At 44.5% G+C, this 19,557-nt stretch overlaps 1 long non-coding RNA gene across 1 annotated transcript; it reads left to right on the forward strand.

Moving 5' to 3' along the window:
• Nucleotides 1-2,096: 2,096 nt before the first annotated feature.
• LOC129639009 (uncharacterized) lies at nt 2,097-4,074 on the forward strand. The gene is made up of 5 exons (XR_008708129.1): nt 2,097-2,182; nt 3,012-3,076; nt 3,280-3,351; nt 3,495-3,592; nt 3,888-4,074. It is a non-coding gene; the product is annotated as an uncharacterized LOC129639009 (long non-coding RNA).
• Nucleotides 4,075-19,557: the final 15,483 nt, after the last annotated feature.

Consider the following 19,557-nt stretch of genomic DNA (forward strand, 5'->3'; position numbering starts at 1 on the left):
CCGCCCCTGCCCTCAGCTGTGGTAAGCTGCGCGGGGCGCCATGAGCCCGTGGCAGCCTATGCTGACTTCTTCATCCGGGTCTCAGAGCAACCCGCCCCTACCCCCTGCTGTGGTGAGCCTCAGGCGAGATGAGCCCGTGGCAGCCTGTGCTGACTTCCTCATCCGGGTCTTGGAGAGCAGGGGTGAGCTGTGGTAACAGTCGCGGCCTCGGGTGGGCAGAGGCGGAATCCTAGATCGTTCGTGGACTAAGGTGAGGATCCTGAGGGAGGGCTGAGGGGACCCTGTGAGAACAGAGAAGGCTCTGAGAGGCCCTGGCGTGGGATGTGTACAGGCAGCATTTCCTGCCGTCCGGTCCCGGAGAGACTGGGAATCGAGCGTAAGTAGCAGGTTCTCGGTTGGAGAGAGTGGAGAGGCCTAACAGGAGTCAAGGTGAGGCCCCTGAGGGAGGACTGAGGGGATCCTGGGCCCCAGAACACGGATGGAGGGTGAGGTGTCCCAGAGAAACCCGCCCCTGCCCTCAGCTGTGGTAAGCTGCGCGGGGCGCCATGAGCCCGTGGCAGCCTGTGCTGACTTCCTCATCCGGGTCTTGGAGAGCAGGGGTGAACTGTGGTAACAGTCCCGGCCTCGGGTGGGCAGAGGCGGAATCCTAGATCGTTCGTGGACTAAGGTGAGGATCCTGAGGGAGGGCTGAGGGGACCCTGTGAGAACAGAGAAGGCTCTGAGAGGCCCTGGCGTGGGATGTGTACAGGCAGCATTTCCTGCCGTCCGGTCCCGGAGAGACTGGGAATCGAGCGTAAGTAGCAGGTCCTCGGTTGGAGAGAGTGGAGAGGCCTAACAGGAGTCAAGGTGAGGCCCCTGAGGGAGGACTGAGGGGATCCTGGGCCCCAGAACACGGATGGAGGGTGAGGTGTCCCAGAGAAACCCGCCCCTGCCCTCAGCTGTGGTAAGCTGCGCGGGGCGCCATGAGCCCGTGGCAGCCTATGCTGACTTCTTCATCCGGGTCTCAGAGCAACCCGCCCCTACCCCCTGCTGTGGTGAGCCTCGGGCGAGATGAGCCCGTGTCAGCCTGTGCTGACTTCCTCATCCGGGTCTTGGAGAGCAGGGGTGACCTGTGGTAACAGTCGCGGCCTCGGGTGGGCAGAGGCGGAATCCTAGATCGTTCGTGGACTAAGGTGAGGATCCTGAGGGAGGGCTGAGGGGACCCTGTGAGAACAGAGAAGGCTCTGAGAGGCCCTGGCGTGGGATGTGTACAGGCAGCATTTCCTGCCGTCCGGTCCCGGAGAGACTGGGAATCGAGCGTAAGTAGCAGGTCCTCGGTTGGAGAGAGTGGAGAGGCCTAACAGGAGTCAAGGTGAGGCCCCTGAGGGAGGACTGAGGGGATCCTGGGCCCCAGAACACGGATGGAGGGTGAGGTGTCCCAGAGAAACCCGCCCCTGCCCTCAGCTGTGGTAAGCTGCGCGGGGCGCCATGAGCCCGTGGCAGCCTATGCTGACTTCTTCATCCGGGTCTCAGAGCAACCCGCCCCTACCCCCTGCTGTGGTGAGCCTCGGGCGAGATGAGCCCGTGTCAGCCTGTGCTGACTTCCTCATCCGGGTCTTGGAGAGCAGGGGTGACCTGTGGTAACAGTCGCGGCCTCGGGTGGGCAGAGGCGGAATCCTAGATCGTTCGTGGACTAAGGTGAGGATCCTGAGGGAGGGCTGAGGGGACCCTGTGAGAACAGAGAAGGCTCTGAGAGGCCCTGGCGTGGGATGTGTACAGGCAGCATTTCCTGCCGTCCGGTCCCGGAGAGACTGGGAATCGAGCGTAAGTAGCAGGTCCTCGGTTGGAGAGAGTGGAGAGGCCTAACAGGAGTCAAGGTGAGGCCCCTGAGGGAGGACTCAGGGGATCCTGGACCCCAGAACATGGATGGAGGGTGAGGTGTCCCAGAGAAACCCGCCCCTGCCCTCAGCTGTGGTAAGCTGCGCGGGGCGCCATGAGCCCGTGGCAGCCTATGCTGACTTCTTCATCCGGGGCTCAGAGCAACCCGCCCCTACCCCCTGCTGTGGTGAGCCGCGGGCGAGATGAGCACGTGGCAGCCTGTGCTGACTTCCTCATCCAGGTGTTGGAGATCAGGGGTGACTTGTGATAACGGTCGCGGCCTCGGGTGGACAGAGGTGGAATCCTAGTCCCTTCGTTTACCAAGGTGAGAACCCTGAGGGATGACTGTGGAGACCCTTGGAGAACAGAGAGGGCTCGGGAGGCCCTGGCATGGGTTATGCACAGGCAGCTTTTCCTGACATCCAGGTCTCAGAAACACTGGGGACCTGGGATAAAGGGCAGGGGCCTTAGGTGGGCAGAAAGAAAAGTCCCAGGTCCTGCAGGGAGTCAACGTGAGGACTCTGAGGGAGGACTAAGGGGAGCTTTGTCCCCAGACCAGATTCGGCTCTGGTAGCCCCTGCGGTGGGATGACTACAGGCAGCATTTCCTGACATCTGGGTCTCAGAGAGACTGGGAATGTGGTGAAAGGGGTGAGGCGTCAGTGGGGAGAGGGGAGACTCCAGTGTCCTAACAGGAGTCAAGGGAAGGAGTCAAACCCTTGAGGGAAGACTGAGGGGAACTTGGACCCCACAACAGATGGGGATCCCACGGATTTCCAGCCCTGCTGACAGCCCTGGGAAGCCCCAGGTGCTGGATGAGAACATTAGGCCTGTACTTGCTTCTGCATTGGGGTTTGAGAGAGACTGGGAACCCTGAACCCCAGAAAAGAGGGAACCTCACAAAATCATGCCCCTACTGTCAACCCCAAGAAGCCCCAGATGGGATGGGGGAGGGGTTGCAAATGTGCTGTTTCCTGACTTCCTGCATGGCCACCTAAGGTGAGGTATCAGCATATGGTATTGTACTCAAGTGTACAGAGGTAGGAGGCTCAGGCTTTGTCAAGAGTAGTGGTGAGCACCTTGAGAGAGGACTGGCTGAACTCATGCGAAAATGTACTAAACCCCAGCTATCCCTGCCCTTTCTGTTGGCCACAGGAGGACCTGAAGCAGTTTGACTGCATGTGGTGCCCTCTTATTTCCATCTTTGTTCTTACATAAAGGTGAGACACTTAATTTAAGGAAGGTGGATTGAGGTAAACAGAAGGAATCTCTGCCAGGCATTAAGGTTAGAACTGAGCAGACCTCCCCCCCAATCCCAGGACAGATGGACCCCACAGTATTCAGCCACCCCTTGCTCTTCCCCCTGGTAAGGCCCTGGGCAGGCATAGTTAGATGTGAAGCCCCATAACTTCCTTCTGTTCAGTCTAGGGATCCTGTTTTGAGAGTTTTGTCTCAGGCCTGCAGTGAGGAGAGCCCACATCCTTCCAGGGAAAAGGTGAGAGCCCTGTGTGAGCACAAATGAGACCATCCATCCCAGAAGAGTGAGGACCTCACAAAGTCCACCCTCCTACCAGCACCAAGGGGCCCAACACTGTGCCACAGTTTACAGCCGAGATGCCCCCTTGTTTCCTCTCACAGGGGCTCCAGGAACTAGGAGGTGAAAGCCCAGGTCTGAAGCTCGTGTCTACAGGTCACAGATCAGAGGAGGTCCAGGCAGCACGAGGAGTCAAGCTGAGGTGAGGTGCCTGCCTTGAGAGTGCACCAGGCAGGGACTCCCCACCCCAGAACAGACAGGACCCCACAAGACCCAAATCCCTTCCCCCTTCATCCCCAGAACCTCGGGCTGTGCTGCCCGCACCCTGGGGAGCCACCTCACTTCCTCCTTCGGTAGCCAGAGGTCAGGCCACTGAGGAGGAGCTCCTCTATGAGGCTCGAGAGCACCCCTCGAGACGAGACCTGTCAGTGGCCTGAGTCAGACTGCCCAGGGTGGATTTCTCAGTCCAGGCCACTCACACCCCCTCTCTCCCCCAGGCCTGTGGATCCAGTTCTGCACTGTCTGTCTGTACTCTTGCTACCAGAAGTCATTATGCCTCCACCTGCAAAGCGTTTGTGTTACATGAAGTGTTGGTCCTGCATGCTTAAGGAAAACTTTCAGTCCCAGAGCGAGAAATGGGGACTTTGGAGTGCAGAAGTTCCTGAGTGTGAGGAGGAGAGGGAGCACACCTCCTCCTCCTCATCCTCCTCTTCCTCCTCTTCCTCCTCTTCCTCATCCTCCTCTTCCTCCTCCTCCTCGTCCTCCTCTTCCTCCTCCTCGTCCTCCTCTTCCTCCTCCTTGTCCTCTTCCTCCTCCTCCTCCTCATCTTCCTCCTCTTCTTCCTCCTCCTCCTCTTCCTCCTCCTCTTCTTCCTCCTCCTCCTCTTCCTCCTCCTCTTCCTCCTCTTCTTCCTCTTCCTCCTCTTCTTCCTCTTCCTCCTCTTCTTCCTCTTCTTCTTCTTCCTCCTCCTCTCCCCACCCCACCTCCTCCTCCTCTTTTGTGACCCAAGGCACCATAATTGAGGTTCCTGGTACTGCTGGGACACCAAGTCCTTCCCAGGCTTCTCAGAGAGTTTGGACCTTACTCCCTGCCCTAGCAACCACTCCATCAATCATATCAGATCAGGAATCTGGCAGTACAAAAAGAAAGAGGCCAAGCACTTCGCAGGCCCAGCCAGATGGTGGGTACTTGCTCAGAGATGCAATAGATGATAAGGTGGGGGATCTGATGAAATTCCTGCTCCTCAGATATCACAGAAAGGAGGTGGCCACAAAGGCAGAAATGCTTAGCGTTATCAAAGATTACCAAGACCTCTTCCCTATGATTCTCAGCCAAGCCATTGACTGCATGGCTCTGGTCTTTGGTATTGATGTGAAGGCGTTGGACCCCACAGGTCTCGTCTATGTCTTGTTCAACACCTTGGGTCTCACCTACAATGAGTCATTGAGTGATGATGAGGACAGCATGCCCATGGCTGGCCTCCTTGTAAATATCTTGAGTATAATCTTCATACATGGCAACTGTGTCTCTGAGGAAAAGATCTGGGAAATGCTGGGTGTCATGGGGCTGTATGCTGGTATGAACCATTTCTTCTATGGGGACCCCAGGGAGCTGCTGACCCAAGTGTGGGTGCAGCAAGGGTACCTGGAATACCGGCAGGTGCCCAATAGTGATCCTGCCTGCTACGAGTTCCTATGGGGTCCCCGGACGTATGCAGAGACCACTAAGATGAAAGTCTTAGAGTTTTTGGCCAAAGTCCATGATACCACCCCCAGTGCCTTTCCTAGATTGTATGAAGAAGCTTTGCAAAGTGAAAAAATGGGACCCCAAGCCACAGTTGTAGCCAGGGCCAAGGCCAGGACCAGGGCCAGGGATGGGACTTGTGCCAGGACCAGGGCCTATTCCAGGGCCACATCCAACAGCTTCTCTTGCCCCAACTGAAGTGGAGGCAAATATTTCATTCTGTTTGACGAGAACAGTCACTTATCTAAGTAGTGGAGAGGCAAGATGGGGCTTGGGAGTATTGAATATATTATATCTTTGTGTTCCTGCTGTGTAAGGGTGATTTGGAGATTGTTTTTTTTTATTTTTGGTACTTTTCAAATGCTGTTCCTATTAACAAAAGGCTTAATTAACTTCAAGTTCTAAGTTTACAAATGACATTCATCAAAAATGTATTGCTGTTTATCCAGTTTAAGAAGTGAACATTTTACCTATTTTGTAGCTACAGTTATTGTCATAAGTCTGTATAAGTGATGGTGAACTCCTTTAGGTTTTACTTGTTTGTTGGTTGGAAGTTTTTACTTTTAGCCCTTTGAATATATCGTGCCCCTCTCTTCTGGCTGCAAAATTTTGGCTGAAAAGTCTGCTGATGCTCTTGTGGGGTCTCCTTCAAATGTACCAAGTTGTTTTTCTCTTGCTGCTTTTAAGAATTTCTGCATTTTGCTATTTTGTGTAACAAATTGGGAAACTTTTCATTATATTTTGCGATCTGGAATAAGAAAACATGGCATTGGAAAATTACTTTCCTTGGAAATGTGAAAATAGAGAAATAGAGAGAAAAGTGAAAAATAGTTAATTTTTGTCTTCTGTTATCCCTTTTCTTGTGTTCTTCTGTAACATTAAAAGATATGTACCTGGATACGCTTTGCTTATTCAAGAATGTATACAGTATTAAGTCTAAATAAACAAGATTTCCTGTTCACTGGCTCTGTTATTCCCCAATCATTAATTAGAGATTGACTCTTTGAAAGGCCCTGTAGAAGTAGGGGGACATCAAGATAAGGGAGATACACCCCCTAGCTATAAAATTGTAGAGTCCAGGAGCAACAGTCACATCAGGAAGAGAATGAGCTATTCTTTAAATACTTACTAAGGGTTAAGGTCTAAATATTGAGTTAGCCTAAAAGGTCGTATTGTACAGCCCATGGGGTTGCAAAGAGTCGGATATGACTCAGCGAATTTCACTTTCAAAAGGTTGTATAGATTTTCCCATAAGCCAGCATGGAAAAACCCGAACTACCTTTTTGGCCCACCTGATACTAAATAACCAGTAAAAGAAAGGAAGAGGAGGTGAGGACTATGGATAACAGTAAGTGTAAGTGCCCCGAGTCAGGGCAGTTTGGAGCTTTGGGAAACTTAAGTTCTGGAGGAGCTAGGGATGATGAAGCTGGGTGGTGGCCATGACCAGACTCACAGTGTGTCTTCGAGGTGAGAGGAAAGCCTGGAATAGAAAACTGCACTTAGCAGTTACCTTTGGGTCATTGAAAAACCAGAGAAGAATCTCCTCCTGGAGCAGGTAGGGAAGGAGCCCTGCACACGTGTCTCAGTACTGTGGAGTACAGTACATAGACTAGACGCTTTATACTCATCATCTGTAAGAATTTCCTGAGAAATACAGTGATAGGACTTTGAAGTGGTGCCCAGAAGCCTCTCAAGGGACACTCTTTTCTCTGGCCATGGAAAGCCAGAATGCACTGTATTTAAAAAACATTTTAATTAGATGATCTTGAGTGTCATTTGGACAGCTCTAAGCAAGAGCTAGATCTTTGGTGGGGTAGAATGAATGAAAGACATTTTTTGGATGGAAAAGCAGCTGGGAGGGAGGAATGGAGTTGGTCTTTGACTCAAATTCTAGGAGCTGTTAGTTGCATCCAGCTGAGGGAGACCCCCCCACCCCAAATTAAATAACATCTTCTAGGAGGGCAACTGTACTGAGTTTTATTTACAAAGCAATATTGTTGGCTGATTTGTTATTCTTCATCCTATTGCTTTACATATTCTCTGAGATCTGAAAAATAAAAAGCAAACAAGGTTCTCAGAAGAGGGGTAGTATGGTTTGTGGGTAAAAGAATACTAGAAGTGACTGCCAGTCATCAAAGTTCCAAGATATGATAGGCACTGTGTGAGATGCCTTACATACATTTCCCACATCCCTGAAGCCCTACAAAACAGAGCTCATCAAGCCCATTTGTTTCACAGATGACGAAGCCAATACTGTGGGACTTGGGCATCTTCCCAGCATCACGTGTTACTAGGAGACAGGATAGGGACTAGACCCTGGCCTGAATTCCTCTTGAGCGCATGCTGTTCCCACCTACCCCAGCCCATGGCCAACCTTCTGACTTGTAATTCAATTCTGTTCTCTCTACTAAACGATGTCTCTGAGGTGACAAGGAGGATGTTGTGTCTAAGGTACTAAAAGCAGGCCTAAAGAAGAAAGATGAAAATGAGATTTAAATGCAATTTGAGTACTGTCTATGGGCTTTATTAACCTAGGGTCCACCCACTTGAGTCCCAGAGTTCCTTGAGAACTGACTCTGCCTGGGTGCTAGCATTTTTTTCAGACCCAGAACTTTCCCAAATTATAGCACCCTTTCCCTGGTCCTCCTCTGTATGCTCTCCTGTCTAACTCTCAAACCTAGCCTGCTAACCAGCTCGTCATTGGCCTCCATTGGAAGCTCAGAATCACCTACCTTCCCCCAACATAGAGCATTAGTCCTCTGGCTGTCCCATGACTCACCCTAGAAGGCCTATGATATCAACAGCCCCATTGATGTAAGAATTCACCTGGGGACAGCTGCTTTAAGACACCTGGTCACCAGCCCTGGTATCTCTAACACAGTCTCCAAGTGTTTTCTAAATGGGGTGGTAAGTGCCGTCTAATTTGGCACATCATCTATTGGTTCCTGGAATATAACCTTAAAGTTAGAGGGTTATTGAAACCACCATGATATTTTAAATAGGATTTCAATGAGGTGTCTTATTTTAAATTCAGTTCAGTCGCTCAGTCGTGTCCGACTCTTTGCGACCCCATGAATTGCAGCACGCCAGGCCTCCCTGTCCATCACCAACTCCCAGAGTTCACTCAAACTCATGTCCATTGAGTCGGTGATGCCATCCAGCCATATCATCCTCTGTCATCCCTTTCTCCTCCTGCCCCCAATCCCTCCCAGTATCAGAGTCTTTTCCAATGAGTCTACTCTTCACATGAGGTGGCCAAAGTAGTTTTGGAGTTTCAGCTTTAGCATCATTCCTTCCAAAGAACACCCAGGACTGATCTCCTTTAGAATGGACTGGTTGGATCTCCTTGCAGTCCAAGGGACTCTCAAGAGTCCTCTCCAATACCACAGTTCAAAAGCATCAATTCTTCGGCACTCAGCTTTCTTCACAGTCCAACTCTCACATCCATACATCACCACTGGAAAAACCATAGCCTTGACTTTGTTGGCAAAGTAATGTCTCTGCTTTGTAATATGCTACCTAGGTTGGTCATAACTTTCCTTCCAAGGAGTAAGTGTCTTTTAATTTCATGGCTGCAGTCACCATCTGCAGTGATTTTAAATTCACTGCTGATCAAATACTTAACTTATGTAAGTGCTAAAAAACCAGAGACTCTCTCAGTTGTAGATGAGGAAAGATGGCAGAAGTCATTGTGGAACAAACATCTAAAGCTGAATTCCTAAATCCCTGGAGTTTCCTAGGAGATAAAGATGGTTCCTTGGAAGACATGTCAGCTCCGATGAAAAATAGAATAATTACCCATCCTCCCACTGTCTCTTGCAATACATGCCACCAAGAAAGTACCAGCTTTCAATGTGCCTCATGGCACCTATCCAGGTACTCAGGCAAGTTTAGTCATGTGGAAGGTGAGCAGAGACTCAGAGAGTTAGAAGTGTGAGCTTGCATTAAGAGGAAGAAGTGCATTTTCAGTTTTATGAGATTATAGAGGTTGTTGCAAAGAAAAGTGCAGAAAGGGGCCACTGAATGAAGAAAGTGAGTTCTCCCTGCTGAGATTTACAGAACCATTTAACAATTAGATGTGATCCTGTATTTGAAAGCATCTGTCATATAGTAGATGCTTGAAAATCGCAGAGCATTTCAAGGCAGATCTGACCTCAGAAACTCCTCCAAGCATTGAAAATGGTTTTGGTCTCAGCAAATCATAATAATTGCTTTTTATTGAGCATCTACTTTGTAATGGTACATGCGAGAGGCTCCAGTGCCCATCCACATCTTGTCTTGCTCACCTTTCTGGACACGAGGGACACTATGCTGCCAATCTGTTTATAGATAAGAGGGGTCGTGACAACCCTTAGCCACTGAGACACAAGCAGGTATTTACTGTCACCTGGAGGCACTTGAGAAGCAGGATGCTGGTTCCACACTCTCTCCCTCGATTCACCAGCAAATATGGTGATACAGTGTTGAGGTGCTGAAACCACAAGACAGAAGCAGCCTGCATCCCTGGGTTCCCCTAGAGCTGAGGGCCCCTGCTAAACCACATGAAAATTTACCTGCACAAAAATGCACTGTTCTTGTGTTAGTCTTAAAAACGTCAAGGTTTGCCTGTTTCATCAGGTTGCAGTAACTTTAACAGACACAGCTACTATTTCTGTTGTTAGGTTTATATAAATATTTTAATTGCAAAGGTAGTAGTGTATATGTTCCTACTGCAAAAATTTCTAAAACTACAGAAAAATCGCAGAATCCCCTTTACAAAGTTTTTTCCACGATTTAGCCTCCTACTCAGAGGTCACCACAACTAACAATGTAGTGTGAGTTGCTTTAAAGCAGACTATGGGCTGTTTCATAGATATGCATTTTCCATCCTATAAAATATATTGATTTGATTTGACATACATAGATTATGATGCACATATTGATGTGCCACTAGCCTTTGTCCCTGAATTAAAAAGATGCAGGATCTTCCCATGACAGCATATATAGCTCCACATCACTTTTGAAACTACCTCTTGGAATGGTGAGGTATGTATGCATCATAATGAAACATCCCTAAGTTGCTTTTCTTTTGTTGTATGATAAATAAAATGAAATTAGAATCTTAGAATTCTTGAGTAAATGTGGACATTTTCTTATAAGATATACATACTAATGGGTTTCCCTCATAGCTCAGCTGGTAAAGAATCCACCTGCAGTGCGGGAGCCCTGGGTTTGATCCCTGGGTTGGGAAGATCCCCTGGAGAAGGGAAAGGCTACCCACTCCAGTATTCTGGCCTGGAGAATCCCATGGAATGTATAGGCCATGGGGTCACAAAGAGTTGAACACAACTGAGCAACTTTCACTTTCATGCATACTAATATAGAAGTTGGGTTAATGTGGAAAGAGTGAGGATAATTTAACATTTTATAAATATTTCTGATTTTTTTTCTCAAAACTGCTATACCTCTAAAACTGTCAGAAAATAAATTTGTGCTAAGTCATGATAATATTGATAATTTATTTCAGTGGCAAGAGGAAGCAAATACCATCTATTAAAACTGTATAGCTTAATCCCCTTTAATAACACAGTTGAAGTGGTTCCTGTAAGAGCTAACTGGGACATAGTTAAGTTATTTGAAAACAGCAAACAGTCGGACATGACTTAGCAACTGAACTACAAAAATAGCAACAAAGATCCTTTTGAGTATTGATTTAAGCTTTGTTAGGTGAGATGAGAGCAGTGTTTATAATCTATGGTCAGTATTTCTTCAGTCCTAAGGCAAAATCCTTCTAAGTACTCTTAACAATGCACAATGAATTAGGAGATTTTCTATTCTGACCATTGGGAATAAGAACGGTCCCCAACCCTATGAGAGCTATCTGGCCATCATGGCCCCCCTGATCTCCCAGCTCCATCTTCTCAACAGAAGAAGACAGTCAGGCTCCCCACTGTGCACCATGGTCTGCAGTCTCTCCAGGAACTAAGTTGTAGGACTTACCTACTTGCCTCATTTTTTTTTTTTTATCAGAAATCACCATCCTTTGTTGCCTAATTCCAATCATTTGTCAAGTTTTGTCTCATCTATTTTGTGCAGATATTTTTTAGTTGTTTCAGGTAGGTGTATAAATCTGGTTCCTACTTCATCTTGGCCAAAAGCAGAAGTTCTATATTCTGATTTTAAAACTCAAATTATCTATACATAACAAATGTCCCAATATATCAAACTAATTCAGAATAAAACCGGAATTGGAAGACTGTTGGACACACATACACACAGGCATACACACGTCTATATGTTCATGTAGACATACACAAAACTGAGAGTATATATAAAAATAGCAATAATACTCTTGCTAACAGAAATATAATTTATTTACTTAGTTATGCTTTCAATATTTTATAACCCTCTGAAACACATATGAATGCTCTTCATAGTTTTAAAACATTATAAATATGTTAAATGTGATTTAGACTATCAAAAATAAGTTTGCATTCTCTAGATAGTTTGTTTCCAATAGTGATCAGCTTCTTGCTGGATTCAGCTTTCCATATGCTTACTGTTTGTGAACTAGAAAGAAACAAAAAATTTGGACAGGGAGTCACTCAACTTATTTCAGACTTGCAAATAACAATGCCATGCAAATAAGAATCTCCTTGTTCATAAAGCCCTCCCTCCATGTTGTAGTATCTTAATACTTAAGATACTTAAGTATTAGTATCTTAAGTTGTAGTATCTTAAATTTGTATTCCTGTGTTTACTAAATAGATTAACCACCATTTTATATGCTTATTGTCTATCTTTTCTTATGAAGAGTCTGTTCTGGTCTCTTGCACATTTCAATATTATGATGTCTTGTTAGTGGATGAAGTTGTAGAATTTCATAAATTTTGTAGAATCTATGTGGTGGGTATACACACATTCATAACACAATTTTTTAAACTTTTTTTGTGCATTTGAAAATTTTTATTATAATGAAACATTGAAAGCAAGCTTCATTGTCACTCACTATTCTATATTGGGTACATTATAGTATAAAGAAAGAAGTCAGAGGCAAGAATAAATTTCTTCCTTCAGAGGTAAAATAAAATTAACCATTCTACTTCACAGACATAGTCATTACTACTCCTACACTGATCATATAGTGAAGATATGTGATTTCCCAAAACTTTGAGATAGTCATTTCATTCAAGCTATATCAAAGATAATTTTAGTATAGATTACTATTGATACTATGCCATTTTTTCCACCTGCAAGGAAGTCCTCATTGAATTTATGCTCAAAAGTTATTTCCAGAAACTCATTGTGAGGGCATATCCCCTGGGGGCATACCAAGAATTGTATCAGGCAGTGCCAGCCTGGAAAAGACAAAAGCGTACTAAGTACAGAAAATTGTTACACAGCTGATGAACGAACCAAGGGAGGCAACTCCATGAAGAAAGTAAGAAATCTCTACCATCACCAGGTTTGGGGGGACCATGGAGAAAGTGGTGAGAATGGAGCTCAGAAGCTGGCATCATCATCAGTGCCTCTTACTGACCAAACCTATCTGAAAACCAGGTAGCAGGGTAACCTGAGAAATATAGTCCATTGCAATGCAGAGCAGTACATGCTCAAGCCACAGAAAGCATGTGAAAGCAAACAGGCTAATAACTGGCATAGGGAGAAGTGAAAGTGAAAGTTGCTCAGTCTTGTCTGACTCTTTGCAACCCCATGGACTATACAATCCATGGAATTCTCCAGGCCAGAATACTGGAGTGGGTAGCCTTTTCCCTTCTCCAGGGGATCTTCCCAACTCAGGGATTGAACCCAGGTCTCCTGCATTGCAGGCGGATTCTTTACCAGCTGAGCCACAAGGGAAGGCATAGGGAGAGTTCTCTTTTTTTCTTTTTTTTGTTCTGGAAGATTTTTGTGTTAGGTTAATGTTATTTCTTCCTTAAATATTTGGTAAAATTTACTGACAATACCTGAGTCTGGGCTTCTTTCTGGGAAAATTTTTAATTACTGATTTAATTTCTTTAATAATTACATAATTATTGAGGCTTAACAATTCCTTCTAACATACATTTTGATAAATTGCATTCATCAGGAATTTGAGAATTTTATGTAAATTTTAAAATTTATTAACAAAAGTTGGCTTTAATATTTTTCATGAGCTTAAAAATTTTTTTTTATATAGAAACATTTTTATTGAAGTATCTCCAGAAAGAAGAAAGAGAAGTCATTTAGTCATGTCTGACTCTTTGCAACCCCATGGACTGTAGCCTACAAAGCTCCTACATCCATGGGATTTTCTAGGCAAGAGGACTGGAGTGGATTGCCATTTCCTTCTCCAGGGAATCTTCCCAACCCAGGGATCGAACCCAGGTCTCCCACATTGCAGACAGATGCTTTACCATCTGAGCCACCAGGGAAGCTATTGAAGTATAGTTGATTTAAAATGTTGTGCCAATCTCTGCTGTTAGCAAAGTGACTCAGTTATATGAACATATACATTCTTTTTTTGTAGTCTTTTCTATTATTTCATGGTCTTTAAATTTTCTTTTTTCATTCTTGGTATCAGTTGTTTGTAACTTTTCTGACTTTTTCTCAGTATGTCTTATCAGTAATTTTATCAATTTTAGTATTTTTTTTTTCAAGAACCAACCTGGCTTTTGTCTCCTTTCTACAGCATGCTTATTTACTATTTAGTTAATTTATACTTTTATTATTATTTTTTCCGTCATCTTATTTTCAGTGGGTTTAATTTTCTATCTTTTCTTTAGTCTTTTTAGATAAATGCTCAGCTAATTGATCTCAGCCTTCCTTCTTTTCTAGTATGTACATTTAACCTTTGAATTTTTTTCTTTACAAATGACTATTTTTGCTGTATCTCACAAGTTTGCATATGTAGTACTTTCATTTTTATTTCATTTGAAATGTTATCTACTTTCCATTGTGATTTGTTTTTTGATCTTTGAGTTATTTAGAAGTGTGCTTCTTAATTTCCAGATGGGTATTTTCCTGTTATTTTTGCTGAACAACAGAGATCCTCTGGAGGAGGAAATGGCAACCCACTCCAATATTCTTGCCTGGAGAATCCCATGGACAGAGGAGTCTGGCAAGCTACAGTCCACGAGGTCACAAAGAGTCAGACACGACTGAAGCGACTTAGCATGCACACACACAGTCAGTATTCATTTAAATTTACCACATATTTACCATTTCTTTTGCTCATTGTTATGCTTTGTGTCTTTGAGCTTCCAACTGGGATCACTTTCATTTTGCCAGGAAACTCTATTTTATTATTGCTTTTCAGAGAGTTCTAATGGTGATGAATTTGCTCAGTTTCTGTTTGTCTGATAATGGCCTTCTTTCTCCCTCATTCTTGAAGTATATTTTCTCTGGATATTGGATTCTAAATTGGAAGCTATGCTTCTTTTGTGCTTTGCAGACATCATATCATTATACTGTGATTTTCATAATTTCTGTTGAGAGTCCTGCTGTCAGTCTAATTCTTGCTCTTTTGAAGTATGGTAGGCTGAATGAGGGCTTCCCTTGTGGCTCAGCTGATAAAGAATCCACTTGCAATGTGGGAGACCTGGGTTCGTTCCCTGGGTTGGGACGATCCCCTGAAGAAGGAAACAGCCACCCACTCCAGTATTCTGGCCTGGAGAATTCCATGGACTGTACAGTCCATGGGGTTGCAAAGAGTCTGACATGACTGAGTGACTTTCACTTTCACTTTTCAGGCTGAATAATGTGCCCATTCCCTGCAAAGACATCCATATTCAACCCCTGTAGCTTGTGTATACTGCTTTATATGGCAACTTAAGGATCCTGATATGGGGAGATTATCATGGATTATCTAGATGGGCCCTACTGTGATCACAAACGTCTGTATAAGAGAGAAGCAGAGAGAGACTTGACACAGACAAAAAGGAAGAAGCCAATGTGATCACAGAGACAGAGACTAGAATGATGCGGCTACAAACAAGGAATGCTACCTGACACCAGAAGCTGGAAGAGGCAAGGAACACATTCTCCTCTAGAGCATCTGGAGGGAGTATAGTCCTGTTGACATCTAGATTTTGGCTTAGTGATATTGATTTCAGGCTTCTGATTTCCAAAAGTGTGAGAGGATAAATTTCTATTGTTCTAAGCCACCAAGTTCATGGTAATTTGTCACAGTGGCCATTGGATATTAATACTTGATTTTTTTCTTTTTTCAAACTTTTGCTTTGGTCTGCGATAGTTTTAAAGTAATATGCATAGAATATATTTTTATCTTGCTTGTGTTCATAGGCATTCTTTAATATCCTTGGTCATTGTAGGAAAGTTATTACCTTGATCTCTAGATATTGTGTTTGCTCCTTTCTTTCTATCTCCTCCTGGATTCCTTTTACACTACAGTATACCTTGCCCCTGTATCCTCTATGTCTCTTACCCTATCTTATGTATTTTTCAACTTTCTGTCTTTACTTTACTCTAGATGTTTTCTCCTGATCTATCACCTACTTTTCTTTCCTACAGTGACAAATTTGTTGTTATACCTATTCATTTATCTTCACTATCAGTAATTGTATTTTCAGCTTTAGAATTTTAATTATTAGTAGTTTCCTAAAAATAAAATTCTCAATCTATTGTTTCATTTCCTTGAACATATTACACATTGTTACTTAAAATTTGTGACTAATGACTCCTAAACCTGGAGTTCTCTGAGTCTGTTTTAGTTGTCCTTCCCAGTTTTTGTTGATGTTGTCATTATTATTGTTATTATCATCTGTGTCAGGAGTCTCTGCTGCACTGAACTGGGAGGTGGGAGAGAGGAGGCAGTTTTCATTTAAATACCACAGATTCCAGTCTTATGAAATCTTTGAAAGTGAAAGTCACTCAGTCATGTCCGACTCTGCGACCCCATGGACTATACAGGCCAGAATACTGGAGTGGATAGCCTTTCCCTTCTCCAGGGGATCTTCCCAACCCAGGGAGCTAACCCAGGCCTCCCACATTGCAGGTGGATTCTTTATCAGCTGAGCCACCAGGGAAGCCCAAGAATACTGGAGTGGGTAGACTATCCCTTCTCCAGGGGATCTTCCCAACCCAGGAATCGAACCAGGGTCTCCTGCATAGCAGGCAGATTCTTTACGAACTGTGCTATCAGGGAAGCCCATGAAATCTTTGTACATATTATCAGATAGGTGTTTCTTTATTTGTTGTTCACCCTTAAGACCATTTGCAGAGTCTTTAAATGATTACTACTTTTGTTGATTGTATAGCTTTTACCATTTCAGTGGTGAGTGGGTTAGCAAAACTCTGTCCCATCATGCATGAAGGTGATCTTTCTCCTTTACTTTTTAATTTACCAAAACTCTGAAGAGTCCTCAAGTCTTTACTTTTTGCCCAGTCCTCTCTTAGGCCATGCACATGAATGCTCTTCCTTTTTCAGAGTTTTGACCAAAAGTTTGCTCTTAAATCAGCTGCCACCTAAACTGTTTGCCTCTTCTCTTGCTACCTCTTGGATTGAGATCTAGTCAAGATTTAAGAAATAAAATGTAATCACGTTCCTCATGAAGATCCAATATTCCCTGGCATAGAGTTAATATCACATTGCCCATGATAGGTTGGAGTTGAACTTTGACCGCCATGTGGCTGGGTATTAGTAGTTCCTTTGCATGCTTGCCATGTCACTTCAGTCGTGTCTGACTTTTGTGACCCTATGGACTGTAGCCCACAAGGCTTCCCTGTTCATGGGATTTCCTAGGCAAGAATACTGGAATGAGTTGCCACTTCCTTTTCCAGGGGAATTTTTCAACCCAGGGATTGAAGCTGCCTCTCTTCTATCTCCTGCATTGGCAGGCGGGTTCTTTAATCACTAGCTCTACCTGGGAAAACCTTTACTGTCAGTCAAACTTGGGGATGAAAATGGGAAGTATTTAACTGATCTCATTGTAGGCTGCAGGAGAATGGCATTGAAACATGTATAATATCATATATGAAACAAGTCACCAGTCCAGGTTCAATGCACAATACTGGATGCTTGGGGCTGGTGCACTGGGATGACCCAGAGGGATGGTATGGTCAGGGAGGTGGGAGGAGGGTTCAGCATGGGGAACACATGTATACCTGTGGTGGATTCATTTTGATATATGGCAAAACCAAAACAATATTGTAAAATTGTATTGTATTGTAAAAAAATTAAATTAAATTAAAAAAATAAAATAAAATATGAAACAGGTTTGAAATCCATACCAACTGTAGGCCTCTATTGTGAGGCAATCTTTTTTAAAGGAGTTACCAAAACTTTTAAAAACCCATTTTTTGGCAAAGAAACCATTTACTATTAATATGTTACTCCCTGCCATGCCCAAGTCCTGGCAGGACGGATCCTGTGATTTGGGAAGTGCTTATGAGGCTATCGTGTGCTTTGGATTATCCTTCTAGTCCATTTTATGATATATCCTCCAAGTCTTTCCATTGAAATGTGCATATTTGATCTTGAAGAAGTCATAACGCTGTGTTTCCTCCTTGAGTTTACACTTATTCTACTGGGAATTCTCCAAGCTAGGCTTCAGCAATACATGAACTGTGAACTTCCACACGTTCAAGCTGGTTTTATAAAAGGCAGAGGAACCAGAGATCAAATTGCCAACATCCATTGGATCATCAAAAAAGCAAGAGAGTTCCACAAAAACATCTATTTCTGCTTTATTGACTATGCCAAAGCCTTTGACTGTGTGGATCACAATCAGTTCAGTTCAGTCGCTCAGTCATGTCTGACTCTTTGCGACCCCATGAATCACAGCACGCCAAGCCTCCCCGTCCATCACCAACTCCCGGATTTCACTCAAACTCATGTCCATCGAGTCGGTGATGCCATCCAGCCATCTCATCCTCTGTCGTCCCCTTCTCCTCCTGCCCCCAATACCTCCTAGGATCAGGGTCTTTCCCAATGAATCAACTCTTCGCATGAGGTGGCCAAACTATTGGAGTTTCAGCTTCAGCATCAGTCCCTCCAATGAACACCCAGGACTGATCTCCTTTAGGATGGACTGGTTGGATCTCCTTGAAGTCCAAGGGACTCTCAAGAGTCTTCTCCAACACCACAGTTCAAAAGCATAAATTCTCTGGCACTCAGCTTTCTTCACAGTCCAACTCTCACATCCATACATGACCACTGGAAAAACCATAGCCTTGACTAGATGGACCTTTGTTGGCAAAGTAATATCTCTGCTTTTGAATATGCTATCTAGGTTGGTCATAACTTTCCTTCCAAGGAGAAAGCATCTTTTAATTTCATGGCTGCAATCGCCATCTGCAGTGATTTTGGAGCCCAAAAAAATAAAGTCTGACACTGTTTCCACTGTTTCCCCATCTATCTGCCATGAAGTGATGGGACCAGATGCCACGATCTTCGTTTTCTGAATGTTGAGCTTTAAGCCAACTTTTTCACTCTCCTCTTTCACTTACATCAAGAGGCTTTTTAGGTCCTCTTCACTTTCTGCCATAAGGGTGGTGTCATCTTTATATCTGAGGTTATTAGTATTTCTCCCAGCAATCTTGATTCCAGCTTGTGGTTCTTCCAGCCCAGCATTTCTCATGATGTACTCTGCATATAAGTTAAATAAGCAGGGTGACAATATGCAGCCTTGACGTACTCCTTTTCCTATTTGGAACCAGTCTGTTGTTCCATGTCCAGTTCTAACTGTTTCTTCCTGACCTGCATATAGGTTTCTCAAGCGGCAGGTCAGGTGGTCTGGTATTCCCATCTCCTTCAGAATTTTCCACAGTATATTGTGATCCACACAATCAAAGGCTTTGGCAGAGTCAATAAAGCAGAAATAGGTGTTTTCCTGGAACTCTTGCTTTTTTGATGATCCAGTGGATGTTGGCAATTTTATCTCTGGTTCCTCTGCCTTTTCGAAAACCAGCTTGAACATCTGGAAGTTCACGGTTCACATATTGCTGAAGCCTGGCTTGGAGAATTTTGAGCTTTACTTTACTAGCATGTGAGCTGAGTGCAATTGTGTGGTAGTTTGAGCATTCTTTGGCATTGCCTTTCTTTGGGATTGGAATGAAAACTGACCGTTTCCAGTCCTGTGTCCACTGCTGAGTTTTCCAAATGTGCTGGCATATTGAGTTCAGCACTTTCACAGCATCATCTTCCAGGATTTGAAATAGCTCAACTGGAATTCCATCACCTCCACTAGCTTTGTTCATAGTGATGCTTTCTAAGGCCCACTTGACTTCACATTCCAGGATGTCTGGCTCTAGGTGAGTGATCACACCGTGATTATCTGGGTCATGAAGCTCTTTTTTGTACAGTTCTTCTGTGTATTCTTGCCACATCTTCTTAATATCTTCTGCTTCTGTTAGGTCCATATCATTTCTGTTCTTTATTGAGCCCATTTTTGCATGAAATTTTCCCTTGGTATCTCTAATTTTCTTAAAGAGATCTCTAGTCTT

The sequence above is a fragment of the Bubalus kerabau genome, chromosome X, assembly GCF_029407905.1.
Source record: "Bubalus kerabau isolate K-KA32 ecotype Philippines breed swamp buffalo chromosome X, PCC_UOA_SB_1v2, whole genome shotgun sequence".
Lineage (NCBI taxonomy): Eukaryota > Metazoa > Chordata > Mammalia > Artiodactyla > Bovidae > Bubalus > Bubalus kerabau.